The following is a 15,973-nucleotide window of genomic DNA, read 5'->3' on the forward strand; positions in this document are numbered from 1 at the left end:
TAAATTTGGAGATGCTCACTAGCTTCTTTTCCAAGTCTGACACCTTAACCTTAAGTGTCGAGAGTTCAATAGTAATAGCATCACATTTAGTGCATGTGTGGGAATCATCAACTGGGTAGGCACCTCCAGATAGGTCCATCAAGGATGCCTTGGTGCTATTTATGCCATGAGAGTTCTTTGGCTAGCTGATTATTGTATTCTCTAAGCTTTCCTCATTCTTCTCAGTTTCTTGATAACTAATGCTTATTCTTAAGGACCTAGACAATGTTAAAAGATGTGGTCGTGCATAATAATGGGGTCTCGTCAACTCACAAAATGCTATAGCCTAAGTTTACATCAAATCTTGTACTCTTTTGTGGCTCTACATTAGATTTTGCAACATCATAGCTCAAAAAACAAATAATATAATATTTGAGATGTATATGGCACAAAGATAAAGAAACGAGTTTCATGGGTTTCATTTTTCCACTTAGAAGAAAAGATAAGGAGCCTATCCATCTAAATAATCAACACCAACTACTCAAATTGCAAGCCTCTTCGATATGAAGTAATCATCTCTACTTTATATTTATAAGCACAACCCACAAATTTGTTTTGACCAAGGTTAAAACCTTTAATTTATATTGTATTCCTACTTTTAAAGGTGAGTGTAAAGTGAGAATGAAATTATTGAGTGGGGTAGGGTATAATGAATTAGGATTTTGTTTCATGGTTTTTAAATTAGGAGTGATGAATCAAAATTTAATAAGAAATGAGACAAATGAATTTTAAAATTTTAAATTTTTTGGTTATCTTTTTATTCAATTTGCAATATGAAATCTAGCACATGAATTAAAATTTAAGGTAGCAATACATCATATTAATGTGTAATACCTATCATTATTCATCTACGTGTTGTTGATGTTGTTAACCCCCTTTATTTTTCAAAACACCCACTCCTATTTAATTAGCCGTTTCTCCCTATCAGTCACACCTTATCGAAGAAACCTTAGTGCATCGGAACTATGTTTCGAGGTTATTGAATTCCAAATTCACCCGATGCAGCGATTCGGAAGAAGGGATCATTATTTATTGGGCAATCAGATGATAACCAAAAATCCACACCGTTCCTAATTTCTTTTTCTTCCTGATGGCCGATACTCCCTTGTAGGTTGATATCGGGGTATCAGAGAATTCAAATTCCTTTTGCATGCTTCCAAGTCAGCCCATAGTCGTACATCACACAACTCCCAAGAAACAAATCAAGTGAAGATTCACAAGTACCCTCATTAATGGTTGATTAAATGGCTAAAGGCACGTAAAGGTGGTGACATGAGTCGTAGAATTTGATATTATTACTTTTTGCAGATGAAATTTAATGCACCACCCTTTGAAACTTGCCAAAGTAATGCATGCTATCATGAGCCTCCTTTGTTAGAGTGGTTTTGCCTTATGATAACCTGTTGTCGGTTGTTAATCCTGACCTAAATTGGCCGGAAAGTGAACAAGGGAATTATTATCCAAGGGCTACACTCTCTTTCATGGAAAAATCAAACTGATTTTGTTGGATATAGAAAGACCATCACCTTATTAGAAAAAATTGTGAGCCAGGCTGAAAAATCATGAACAACGTTCGTAGGGAGAAATAATTGTGGGGAGTAATCTTGGTAATTAATTCTTTTAGACTACCACAATGATGGTGCTCAAAGGGAAAGCTCTGATGATACAACCTGAAGTTGAATATATGCAGGATGACATCCTCTTCGACCTAACCAACTTTTCCTGAGAACACATATAGGATGAAGATGAATTTGCAGCGGTCCTCTGGGTTATAATTGAAGAGGAGACAATAGCCGAGATGATTGTTGGAAGAAACCCCGTACCTGATGGAGAGGCATGAAATTAAAGGTTATCTATAATATGGGGTTAATGCTAATAATGTTTTAAATGGTCATTTTCAAGACCGTCACTCTCGCAGAAACTGTTACTCTAAAACGACAAATGGATTTTAGTTATAAAAGGGGTAGGAAAGTAGAGTATAGAGGAGTAAGTTTTTTGAAATGAAGACTTTGTGTTGTTTTCTAAAAATTATGGATTTCATAAGTTTGATTGCTTTAATATCAAGTAAGAGAGTTTGAACAGTTTACTTGATGTGATTAGACTTTGTGCTATATTGGATAAATTTGCTTTCTTCTTATGTGGATGCTTTTCTATTCAAATGTCTATACTTTGAGTTGTTAAAGTACTTGTTCTTTCTCCATTAATCATTTTTATATGGTGTTTATCTTTACATAGATATTGTGCAACAGTGACTTTGTCGGTGGTTAATTGGGAAAGTTCTTTCATTATTTGCACGTTACTTCTTTCTCTTTCCCTTTTTCCTTTAAGGCTTTTGGTCAAAATTCTTACCTTTCCTGCTTTCTGGTTAAAAGAATACCCAGAGAAACTTAAATATATATCATAAGAGGGAGTTGTACCTCTCAAATTCAAAGGAAAGTTGCAAAGTAATTGCAACTTCTCCAACTGTTGTTAATAGTTTGTTCTCTTGTCTGGAGCTAGGAGTCAATATTGTCACATTTAGAAGATAACAAAATCTGTTAACCAACAGATGCTATGTTCGATATTGACATAAGTTCCTTATCATTCAAAATTTCTAGATTTGTTGATTGCTTTTATAATTGTTACAATGTACCTTGATATCCTAGAAAATATTTTATCATCAATGAAATTTGGATTTCTAACTAAGATTTTACCTTTATGAGGGCGCTCATTTGTTATTCTCCTACAATTAATAATTGTTGTAACACCTCACCATTCTATTCATGTAGAGCCTCTCAATAATTATCAATAATATCCACCTAGCATAATTGAGTTATAATTTTGTCACATTAAATAGCTATCAAAGTTGTGTGTCATGAACAAGTTAGGATAATCATCAAATGTTGTGGCCATCTTACATGTGGATGGAAGTTCATTATCATATTTCATTTAACCAATACTTATATTCAATTTATTAGATTAGTGGATATAGAGATTCATGTGGTAGAAGCTCCCTTGATCATGGTCAATTTGTTATCATCTTTCCTTTGACACAACTCCTCTACTTTAGTCTATTTCACTTCTACTATATCCCTCTTTCACTCTTCTTTAGCTTGTTATTTCTTTTTTTATTCCTTAATTATTTTTCTCTTATTTAGTCTTTTTATTCTTCTTCTTTTCTTAAATATGCTAATCTTTTTTATCTATCGCTAGTAAACTAATAACCTATAAGTACAATTCACACCACAAGTCTTCATAGCTCTCCCAGGTTCTTCACACCCAACAAAAGAAATATATAAAGGAACCTCCATTTTGTCACCAAAAGATAAGTACAAGTGATAGCACATGACCACAAACCTAGCGATCACCACTACTCCAAACCAACCTCAAATCCAATGCCATGTGAATACAAAAATCCAATAAAATAACCAACCAAATAGAGAACCTACAAATTAAACCTATAGAATGGTATACAACTCCAAAAGCTAATTTGTAGCATTGTAAATTATATCCTTAGACAATTTTGTCCTCACCTATGCCTCACATTGGTTTTCAACCTTTAATAGTGCTCAATGCATGCTTTGATTTTGCTCACACCCTCTTGAAATCTACATTTTCAACTCATCATCTAGTCTCTATCCAATTTTGAGTCTTGTTTGATAGGATCAAGATGCCAACAGGCACCCTAGTCCTCCCAATCAGGACCCAAAATAGGACCTCAGAACGCTCACTTCACGTGGGTGGGAAATTTGGCTCCATGTCGGCTTGCTCCAAAAATTCAAAAACTAAATGCATAGTTAGGTATAAAAAGGAAGCTTGCCCCCTCATTTGGTAACTAGAGAAAAAGGAGAACAAGGAACCTCTATCAAGACCTCAATTACACTTTTGCAAATTCAAGTCTATGTGAGCAAGCATTCAAGTATTCATCAAGCATTAAAGGAGAGGTCAAGTGATGCAGGAGCACCGAAGCAGTTCATATCGGTTGAGGCAGTTAACTGTGAAATTGCTTGGAGATCATGGTATTTCTTCATGTTTGAGAATTTAGCATTGTGGATTTGGATTTATTCCCTTGAGTTCGTTGTCTTTATCGTGTTCCTGATCTATGGCGTTTGGATTTAATTCTGGTGAGATATGGATTTCGGTCTTGGCCCGATTGATGTGTTCTTACCGATTAGTCTTGTAGAGTGTTGAGAAAAGATGATTTCGGGGTTGCAGTTGGTTTCTGTGACTTGCGGATCATTGATTGATGTTGCTTTGGGCCTTGGCCGGTATTTTCGGAGGTCTATGCATCATTTTATTCTTTTTGTGATGTTTTAGTGATTTGAGCCGACATGTTACCGTTAGCACGTTTCATTATGAACTGGTTGGTCTTTGGGCCGACTTGATCAAGTTGTTATTATTTGCGGATGGTATAAATAGAAGTTTTGCAAATCATTTGAGAAGATAGAAGATAGAAGATAGAATATAGAAGACAAAAGTTCGAGATCGAGCAAAGATGTAGAATCGACGAGATTGTGGTTCGGTAGGATTGAAGCCGGAAGGGCCAAGGTCTGGATTAGGGTTGAACTGATAGACTGTTATTGGAGTTCGATTTGATGTGTAGATGATATGGGGATCTTATATTTGTGTTGTAAGCATTGTTTGTATCCTGGACTGCGATCCAACATGTGGCATATGTAATTCTTCAAATTGTTATAAGAATTGATCATATTGTTTACCGATTATGTATTTTGTGCTATTACTGGTTGCTCTTTCTGCTTTATCTGGTGTTGTGTTACCGATTACCAGTGTATCTTGCATGGTGTTTGTGTTAGGTTACAAGGATGGGATTTCCTTCATCGGCTCTCCCTACCTTGACTGCATCAAATGGTATCAGAGCAGGTTTGCGAACCTGTTGTTGGAGGAAGACTCGGTTATGCACCATTTTTTTGGAGAGGAAGTTGAGGCAGCTTGTGGACTTTTTCAGATTGTCGAACATGAGGCAGAGAAAGGCTTGTAGGTAGACTTACAATCCTAGAGCTTGAGCTTGAGGCAGTTAGTGGGTGGAGACTTGAACCGATTGCTGATTAAGGCAGGCTGCAGAGTGGACCAGTAGATCGCCGAAGAGAGGCAACCAGAAGTTGTAGTCAAATCACCGAATCCCTGAGGCAGTTGCAAGTACCTACTGACCGGTCGCCAAACCAGATCAAGTGATGGGACTCACTTTTCAATTAACCTCGAGAGTCTAATGCAGGAGCACCAGAGTAGTTCATACTAGTCGAGGCAGTTAACTGTGAAATTTCTTGGACATCGTGGCATTTCTTCATGTTTGAGAATTTAGCGTTGTAGATTTGGATTTATTCCCTTGAGTTCGTTGTCTTTATCGTGTTCGAGATTCATGGCATTTGGATTTAATTCTGGTGAGATATGGATTTCGGTATTGGCCCGGTTGATGTGTTCTTACCGGTTAGTCTTGCAGAGTGTTGAGCAAAGATGATTTCGGGTTGCGGTTGGTTTCCATGACTTGCGGATCATTGATCAATGTTTCTTTGGGCCTTGGCTGGTATTTCTAGAGGTTCGTGCATCATTTTATGCTTTTTGTGATGTTTTATTAAATTGATCCGACATGTTATTGTTAGCACATTTCATTATGAACCAGTTGGTCTTTGGGACAACTTGATCAAGTTGTTATTATTTGTGGACGGTATAAATAGATTTTTTGTGAATCATTTGAGAAGACAAAAGACAAAAGACAGAAGATAGAAGATAGAAGAAATAAGTTCGAGATCGAGTGAAAATGTAGATACCAGCAAGATTATGGTTCGGTAGGACTAAAGCCGGAAGGGTTGAGGTTTGAAACTAGATTGAACCAGTTGACTATTACCAGAGGCCGATTTGATTTGTAGATGATCTGCGGATCTTATATTTTTTTTGTAAGCATTGTTTGTATCCTGGACTGCGATCCAGCTTGTGGTATATGTAATTCTTCAAATTGTTATAAGATTTGTTCATACTATTTACCAGTTATGTATTTTGTGTTGTTACCGGTTGTTCTTTCTGCTTTATCTGGTGTTGTGTTACTAGTTACTGGTTGTTCTTTCTTCTTTATTTGGTGTTGTGTTACTCATTACCTATATATCTTGCATGGTGTTTGTGTTAGACTGTAAGGATGGGATGTCCTTCATTGGATCTCCCTACCTTGACTACATCATCAAGTCAAGTTCAAGCATCCATGATCAACATGTTAGATAGCTCAGATAACTAAAGGACAACTGAGAGGGGGGTCAATTAGTTATCACCAGATTATAGAACTTTAAGCATTCAAATCCTTATTACTGGAACACATAAAATCAATACCAGAATGCATAAACCAAATACCAAAATAACTGATAAAGAAATTAAACATAAACATAAATCAGAGAATAGTTACCATCCATCTAGAACACATGACACCAAGATTTGTATGTGGAAAACCCGGTAAAGGGAAAAACCACGGTGGGAAACCTACCCACGATCAGATAATAATTATGCAATAAGTATGTGATTACAATATGAGGGGCCTGCACATGTAGGAACAACAACAACCTAGAGCACACTGCTCATCACAAAAAGGAGCCTCACTAACTACAAAATAAATCCATACTATAATCCAAAATAAAGATTGAACTGCAAGTATAGCATCTCCTATGCCTGAGTACAGTTCCGGTTAAGATCAATACCAGAGGTCTTAAACCTATCTTACCAATCCAATTTGATCACCTATGATCGCCCAAAAACTATGTATATGATTACAACATTATTCGCACATAGATAGTCCTATATGCCCATTACCATATACCCATGATCTACAAAGAGATCTTACATCATATTTATACCAACCCGGGACCTAAACAATTACATCGGCCACCTAAAACATAATACAATAAGTTCATAACATAAACCTACAATCCAATGATCAACCAAGTCAGTTTAGGTCAAAATTAATGTAAAGGAATCATTAAATCCTGTTGGTAACGCATCAGGAACATCCTCCAACACGTTACATAAACCGGTCCATAACCTAGATAACACTGAACCTAAAATAGGTTGCCATAAACCAAATCCAACACCACCAATCAACAAGAACATGGACATGATAACCATCAGCATCCTGAGAACCATCTAGAAGCCACACCAACACCACTTATCACGTGCATCAAAAGATCTTCAACAAAGCTTTGTCGGTAAAACCCTTACTAGTGACCAAAAGGTGTTGGCAATTGACACTCATTGGATTCATATATTTTCATTGATGGCAACAAGATTCTATAGAAGGTATATACCAATAGATACCGACATTGGAGGCATATACCAACAGATATCGGCATTGGAGTAATCAGGGTCATCATCGGCACCGACACCGACACCGACATCCAACACTTCAGTGAAGCCGACATTAGTTTGGGATCTGAAAGGTTTTATTTGTAAAATTATTTTGTAATTATTGTATAGGGTCGACATTGAATATCTTTTGTAATGTATTGTAAGCTGACATAAGGCATATTGTTTGTAAAGGGTATATAAGTCAGTTTATTAGGTCATTTTGATATAGGACAAGGAAGTAGAATAGTGTGATGCGAAGGATATGTATGTAGATCATTTTTATGCGAAAGTAATATCATGCAATGACCTATAGATGGTTTGTAAAACATTCATGGAGGAAAGGAGATACCAGTAAAAGGGTTAAGGGTTTATGAACCGATACAAAATAGAGCTATAACCGGAACTCTTTTTGGCATTGCAGATGCATTTTGTGAGTTCACTATTACTGTTTTATCTCAGCAAAAGCTTGTAGTCAGTGAGACTCTTTTGTGTTGAGCAGTGTGCTCTAGGAAATGTGTCTTCCTCTATGTGCAGGCCCCCATACTATGTAATATCTTTCATATGGCAAGTGAATTGATATTGTGGGTCACAAATCCCACCGTGTTTTTTCCTCTTTGAGGTTTCCAACGTATAAAATTCAATGTGTTAAGGTGTTCATTCATGTGGCTGGTTTGTTTACTTCATGTTATATGTTTCTTCATTTACTGGCTTATATGTGTATGTTATAATAAGGTAAAATCTTATATAACTGATATAACATTGATTCACCCCCCCCTCTTAGTGTTCTTGGATTCTAACAATTGGTATCAGAGCTTGGTGCCTCAGAGAAATTTTAGCAGCTTGAGGAAGATCCTAAAACCAAAATCATTGAATATGGCTATGGAGAAACAACTTGAGATGGCACTTGAGGATTATGATGCTGAAAGGTTGAAGAATTTAAAATTGCAAGATGAATTGAATTCTGCTAATGAGTTCATTCTTGTTCTGCAAGAAAGGTTATCATCAGCTCAAGCTAGGAGGAATGAACTTTTGCAAAACCAAGATGATGAAGAGAAAAATGCACTTAAGGAACAATGTCGGAAGCTAAGTCAACAAAACATTCTCATGAATAATGAAATGCAAGACCTGACTATGAGGATGTCAAAAGATATTGAGGGCAGAAAGAAGAAGGAAGAAAATCTTGTTGTATCTCTAAAGAACAATTTTGAAGAATGTGGCAGATTGGCTCATGAGAATGATATTTTGAGAACTGATTTGGTACGATCCCAAATTAATGAACGAGAGCTGGAGAGACAAATAATAACTTTGAGAAATGATTTGACTAATGCAAGTGAGTATAAAGAAAAATTCATGATTAGTGCTGCATTGTTGGATGATTTATTGAAAAGACAAAGGTAGAGTGAAGATTCTAGAGGACTTGGATTTGTACAAGGTGAAAGCTCTGGTACTGCAAATGAAGAGCAATCAACTGGTATACATAACTCATCAGACCAGAGGAAACCGGTAAGGCAATCTAATGCTTAAAAATTCAATGGTAGATGTTTTGTTTGTAATAAATTTGGGCATATGGCTAAACAATGTAGAAATAGAGCAAATCAAAACTACAATTCAGTTCCTGGTCAATGCACAAATTGCAAAAAATATGGTCATAAGTTAGAAGATTGCAGAATGAATGTTAAGTGTCATGCATGTGGAAAGTTTGGACATTTGGCTAACCAATGCGGATCAAGGAATGACACCAGATATGTCAAAGCAATTCAAAAGAACAATGTTACATGTTATGCATGCAACAAAATAGGTCATATTGCTAAGTGTTGTAGAAGAAAGACTAAACTGGTTAGCAATGGCAAAGCAAATGAGAAAGGAAAGCAGAAGGTAGATGAATTACAACAAGATCACACCAAGAGATGGGTTAGAAAGTTTGAAGAACCAAGTAGAGATGCAATTGCACCGGTAACTACACTAGTAACTCCACTGGTAGAACAGAGCATTCCTGTATTGACAGGAAATTCAATTGGTAATTGAGGCATACGCTAGGAATTGGCAAATTCATTGCAAATATTGAATATTTCCCAGAAGAGATCTGGAGAGTGGTATTGATAATTGATGGAGGTTTATCCGGCATAAAACTGCGAAATCAATATCCAGTAGGGCGCACCGCTAAGCATTTATGACAGTGAAGAATTAGGGTTTACTTGCTAATAAAAAGGGAAAATGGACTCATTTTCACTCACTCGGCACTTGAGCAAACTAGAGTGAAGCAAAGGCGAATCACAGGCAATAAAAAGGAGCAAGGGCATTCTAAAGATTTCCAGCAGTTATCTGAGAAGTGATCAAGATCTTTCAAACCGATGATTGTTATCCAGGTATTTCTTTGAAATGGCATCCAGATCATCATCTACTCCTACTTTCATTGCAAATCCCACTATTGTTGAGGTAAAGGATAGGCTTAGACCCATTTTCAAGGAAGTTCCTCAAATTACAATGAAGGAAGACTCTACTGGCGCATTCTCGAGGGTTCCCGATGGTGTAGTTTATGTGGAAGATGTCAGGGCTCATATTCACTGCACTTTGGAGGATTTAGGCACTGAGGAAATCAAGGGAATGTATCAATCTGTGATACTAGGCAACTTCAAAACAATCAAGCCGGAATATCAAATCATTGAAGACCTAGGGTTAACTAGAATATTTTATATACCAGAATGTAAGGACGAAATGATTAGATATGTTTTGAGTAGGATCCATAATGAATTCATCTGGCTGGACCGACCTCACATGATCACCAAAGAAGCACTTCAGGCGGTCACCATCTTACCCAAAGTCGGGTAGGAACCAGGGACGAAGATCTCCAACATTGAGGTTGAAAAGCTCACTAGTGCAACCCACAATGGAAGGTCAATGAGGATAATCACCATTAAAGATACAGATATAAAATTTGTCAGCATGGTCATCGGCTACAAGGTAACACAATCAAGTCTATTAAACTCTGTTGCCAGTTCATGTATCCATGTTACATATCAAATGATAAAGAATGATGGAAAGTATGATTTGTGTGAATGGTTAAGAAGTGAATTAATGATAAATCCTGGAAAAATCAAAGGTGTTAAGAAAGGAACATTCCGGTTTGGCAATCTTATTGTTTGCTTAATGTTGTATTTCCTATCGGGTTTGGGAAAGAAACGATAGGCTCATGACATACTGGTAGACATGCATATTAAAGATGTAATCATCGGTCTTGGTAGAAACATGGATGAGAAGTTATGGGGCTTCTTTAAAACTTTTCAAGAGAACATGAGACTAAGGGAGAGAATCTCCAAACACATTGTGGAGAAATACTCCACTGAAATCTGATTCATGGTAAAAATAGATGAGACTCTCATAGAAGCGGTGGAACCTAGAACAATATGGGTCACTGAATTGGGTTATGAAGTTGATGACAACATCTTGGAACTATATGCTAAAATGTTGATTGATGTTCCTTTGGATGATAAGGCTGAACACTTTGGTACTGCTGAGGAGAAGGCTCTTGAAGTTAAAATTGGTTTCAACAAGAAAAGGAGGGAAAAGAAAATAGACAAAATGTCTGCTTTCATTCAAAATGTAATTCATAGGATAGATACAGAACTAGGTTCTGGATCTAAACCAGTAGATCAACCGGCAATGGCAGCTACAACAATTGTAGTGAAAAGTGCTCATGAGGTAAAGAGGCCAGCAACTTTCATATCTCCTATCACTTTTGACTTTGATGCAGAGGATAATCAACCTTTTGCATTCAGAAGGGTACAGAGGAAGAAAGTTGACAAGCCTCTGGTAGAAGAGAAGAAGGTGGAACCAAGGAGGAAGCTAGTAAGAAAGGTAACAACAACATCCACACCTCCGACAAGGAAACCTACTCAGAAGAGGAAGTCTTCTCCATCCGCTCCTACAACCCCTAGCAAGAAGAAAAGTAAGAGTGATGAAGCAACTAAATCCGGTAATATGACTTGTGCAGAGTTAATAGATGAGGTAACTATAGATGGAATTTTGAAGAATGTGTCAAATTTATATGAGCATTTAGATGACAATGAACAAAATGAAATAGAAGAAGCAATTTTGTTACATTTAGACATATATAAGAAGGATTTGGTAGAGATTTTGAAGGAAATTCCTTTATCATTGTATAATAAGTTAGATGCAAGGAGATTAGATGCAATCAAGAGGGACAAAGAGATTAAAGAAGTTGAAAATTTAAGCATTTGTGGTACTATAAATAATGAGGAAATGAAAAGATGTATAAAAGTTGCAAATAGAACAATCTTTAGCAGCAAACCTCGTCAAATAAGATTAATGATGGGTAGAGTCAATGAAATAATAAATGAGACTAGAGATGGTTGGGCTAAATTCTTCCAAAAGAATCCCGATTTCCTTACTTCTCAAGAAGAATTTTCTAAGGCAACAACTCCCACCATTCCAAATAGATCAAAAGGAAAAGGAATTTTGAGAAGTTCAGATCAAATTTTGAGTGAACAGGCAGATAAACCTAAAATTGATGAGAGTGTACATCCTAAATAGACAAAGACAACATTTGTACAGTCTGAGGAAGGTAATATAGATAATGTATAGGATACTAATAATATTATGGATAATGATCCACCATCAGTGACAGATACTGCACCAAGTGGTGAAGCCACCAGTGCAAAAGAGACTGAGATAAGGGATACACCAGGAGAGGATAAGGAGAAGAAAGAAAAGGAAAAGGAAACTGATAAAACACCCAATACTAAACCGACATTTGATTCCTCATCAAAAAATTTATCAATTGACACTTCTCAAGTTGAGAAGAAATCAATCACAGAGATGAGTCCCACGGAGCTAATGATGATGGCTGCTCAAAAGCTAATGAAGGAGGGATCTACAGACAAAGGAATAATAAATCAGTCAATAACAGTTTTGCACAGATTGATTCTTGAATGTATGATTGAAAATGAAGCAAGCCCTTCCGACAAGCTTAAAGTATTGACATAGCACATATCTAAAAACTTTCAATCATTACAGCAGATTTTTGACCGACAAGCACTTGAAAGATTTACTTTGGCTAAGAAAGCTACTTTTGACCAGATTATTGAGACAGAAAAGAGGAAGTTTGAAGAGAAACTTATATTTATTGAAAATTCTTTGAAATAGTGTACTAACATCTACAAGGTTTGTTGTAATATAGAAATTCTTATAGAAAATGTAGATGAGAGGATAAATGAGTTACAAGAAAAGATTGCTAATATTGCAAATTCTTTTGATGGACTAACTTCACTTACAACATCTATTGATGGACAAATTTTGACTTTGGAGAACCAAATTTTTGCTTTTGAAAAGGAAAGAGACAAGATTATTCGGAGAGCAATAAGTCTCAAAGGTTTGGTGAGTCCAAGATTGGATTCACTTGGTGTACATAAGAGGGAATGCATGGATATTCTTGGGAAGCCCACACCGACAGAAGTCACTAAGAAATAATCACTTGCACATTTACTGAGTGGACTTGTATCCATATCTAAAACATTCAAAACCGGATGGGATACCTATATACAGTTACTAGAGAAAGCTTATCCAGAAATGTTGAAATTGGTCAAACTTTGGTAAAGTAATTTGTAATTATTCTTTCAATTCTTTCATCGGTCTTTGGCATTGATGCCAAAAGGGGGGTATATGTATGTGAACAATATGTATATAATCCTAGGGGGAGGATATCAGACAGAGAGTATATTGTAAACATAGTCAATCAGCTTAAGGGGAGCATGTTTTTGTTCATGTTTCAGTTTCAGTTGAACTGACAGAGAATCCATTTTTCACATGAGGGTTGCCATCAATGCCGAAGGGGGAGATTGTTGGCAATTGACACTCATTGGATTCATATGTTTTCATGGATGGCAACAAGATTCTATAGAAGGCGTATACTGACAAATATCGGCATTGGAGGCATACATCGACAAATACCAGCATTGGAGTAATCAGGGTCATCACTGACACCGACATCCAGCACTTCAGTGAACCTGGCATCAATTTAGGATCCGAAAGGTTTTATTTGTAAAATTATTTTGTAATTATTGTATAGGGCCAGCATTGAATATCTTTTGTAATGTCTTGTAAGCCAACACAAGTGATATTATTTGTAAAGGGTATATAAGTCAGTTTATTAGGTCATTTTGATATAGGACAAGGAAGTAGAATAGTGTGATGTGAAGGATATGTATGTAGATCATTTGTATGTGAAAGTAATATCATGCAATGATCTTTAGATAGTTTGTAAATAATTCTTGGAGGAAAGGAGATACCGGTAAAAGGGTTCAGGGTTTATGAACGAGTACAAAATAGAGCTATAACTGGAACTCTTTTTGGCATTGCAGATGCATTTTGTGAGTTCACCATTACTATTTTATCTCAGCAGAAGCTTGTAGTCAGTGAGACTCTTTTGTGCTAAGCAGTGTGCTCTAGGTAGTGTGCCTTCTTGCATGTGCAAGCCCCCATACTATGTAATATCTTTCATATGGCCAGTGAATTGATATTGTGGGTCACAAATCCCACTGTGGTTTTTCCTCTTTGAGGTTTTCCACGTATAAAATTCAGTGTGTTATGGTGTTCATTCATGTGGCTGGTTTATTTACTTCATGTTATATGTTACTTCATTTAGCGGTTTATATGTGTATGTTATAATAAGGTCAAATTTTATATAACCAGCAAAACACTAATTCACCCCCCCATCTCAGTGTTCTTGGATTCCAACAAGGCTTACTAGAACAAATGATAGCTCTTGAGTCATCAAATCTCGAACCAACTAATCATGATACACATATGAATAACATGAATGATAGATCCAAATCAATTCCACAAACCAAAGCATACTAGAGCATACCGGATCAATATCACAATCCAACCACTCTACCGAAACCAACCGAAAACCAGTAAATAACCAAAACAATCAGTATTGCCATCACTGACAAAACATCAATCCAACACATAATCAATTCCTCCAAGTTTCTCACAATCTCCCCCTCTGGCATTGATGACAACACTAGATGTGAAAAACATCCAAGTGCCAAGAAATGCCAAACAAGTCTCCCCCTATGGAAGACAACCAACAATCTCCCACAAAATGATATAGAAATGAAGCTCTGAACCAAACTCCCCTAATGAATATATCTCTCCCTTATGTTTTTCACCCGAATAACTCTCCCCCATTGACATCAATGCCAAATATCTGACATAAATATCAAAGAAAAAGTCATAAATCCTCTGATTCTTACAACTGACTACTCCCCTTGAGTAGTAGCACCACCACATCAATCCAGAATAAGTAATATCTTTGATAATGCATACCGGACTGATGCCAATCAGCATCACGTAGGTCTCTATGGGAGGGGCAGAAACCCCCAATCTGTCTCTAAAGTACTCAAATGATTCTTTAGGCAAAGGTTTAGTGAAGATGTTTGCAATTTTCCCTTTAGTGTTCACATAAACCAACCTGACTTCATTTGCTTCCACCTTCTCCTTCAAAAAGTTATACTTGATAGTATGTTCTTTATCTTAGAATAAAATACCGGATTCTTTGATATATCAATAGAAGCAGAGTTATCATAGTGAATAACTACTGGTTCATTACAATCCACCATTATATCCTACAACATTTGCTTCATCCATAGAACTTGTGTACAGTTAGTAGCAGCAACAACATACTTGGCTTTAGCAATAGATAAAGAGGTAGATGATTGCTTTTTGTTGATCCATGAAACAAGTTTCTTTCCAAGAAAGAAAGCTCCACTAAATGTTCTCTTCCGGTCATCAACATCTCTAGCCCAATCTGCATCTGTATATGCACATAATGTAAAGTCATCATTTTTAGGATACCACAAACCATATTCAGTTGTTCCCTGCAAATACCTAAAAATCCTTTTCACCGCACTCTCATGATTTTCTCTAGGATCACTTTGATATCTTGATATAATACAAACTGCATTCATTATATCTAATTTAGTTTGAGTCGGATATAACAAACCTCCAATCATAGACTTGTACCTTGTAGGATTTATTGGTGCAAATGCATCTTTCTTTGTCAATTTCTCACTTGTAACCATAGGTGTACCAACCAGTTTAGAATTTTCCATACCAAATTTCTTCAACAGCTCTCTAGCATACTTAGTTTGACAGATGAAAATACCTTTATCAGTTTGTGTAATATGAAAACCTAAGAAAAATTTCATCTCCCCAATCATAGATATCTCAAATTCATTCTTCATATTGTTAGAGAATTCCATACACAACTTATCTTCACCTCCAAAAATGACATCATCAAAAAAGACCTCAATAATCAATATGTCATCATTAGTCATCTTATAATATAAATTATTGTCAGCATTACCTTTAGTGAAATTTAGCTTCAAAATATATTTATCCAATCTTGCATACCAAGCTCTAGGGGCTTTTTTCAATCCATATAAAGCTTTCTTTAACCTGCAAACCATGTTTTTGTCATCTAAAAGTGAAAATCCATCAGGTTGCTCAATATAAACTTGCTCTTCAAGGTCTTCATTAAAAAATGCACACTTAACATCCATCTAATAAACCTTGTAGTTCTTATGTGCAGCAT

Source organism: Cryptomeria japonica, chromosome 4 (assembly GCF_030272615.1).
Source record: "Cryptomeria japonica chromosome 4, Sugi_1.0, whole genome shotgun sequence".
Taxonomy (NCBI): domain Eukaryota; kingdom Viridiplantae; phylum Streptophyta; class Pinopsida; order Cupressales; family Cupressaceae; genus Cryptomeria; species Cryptomeria japonica.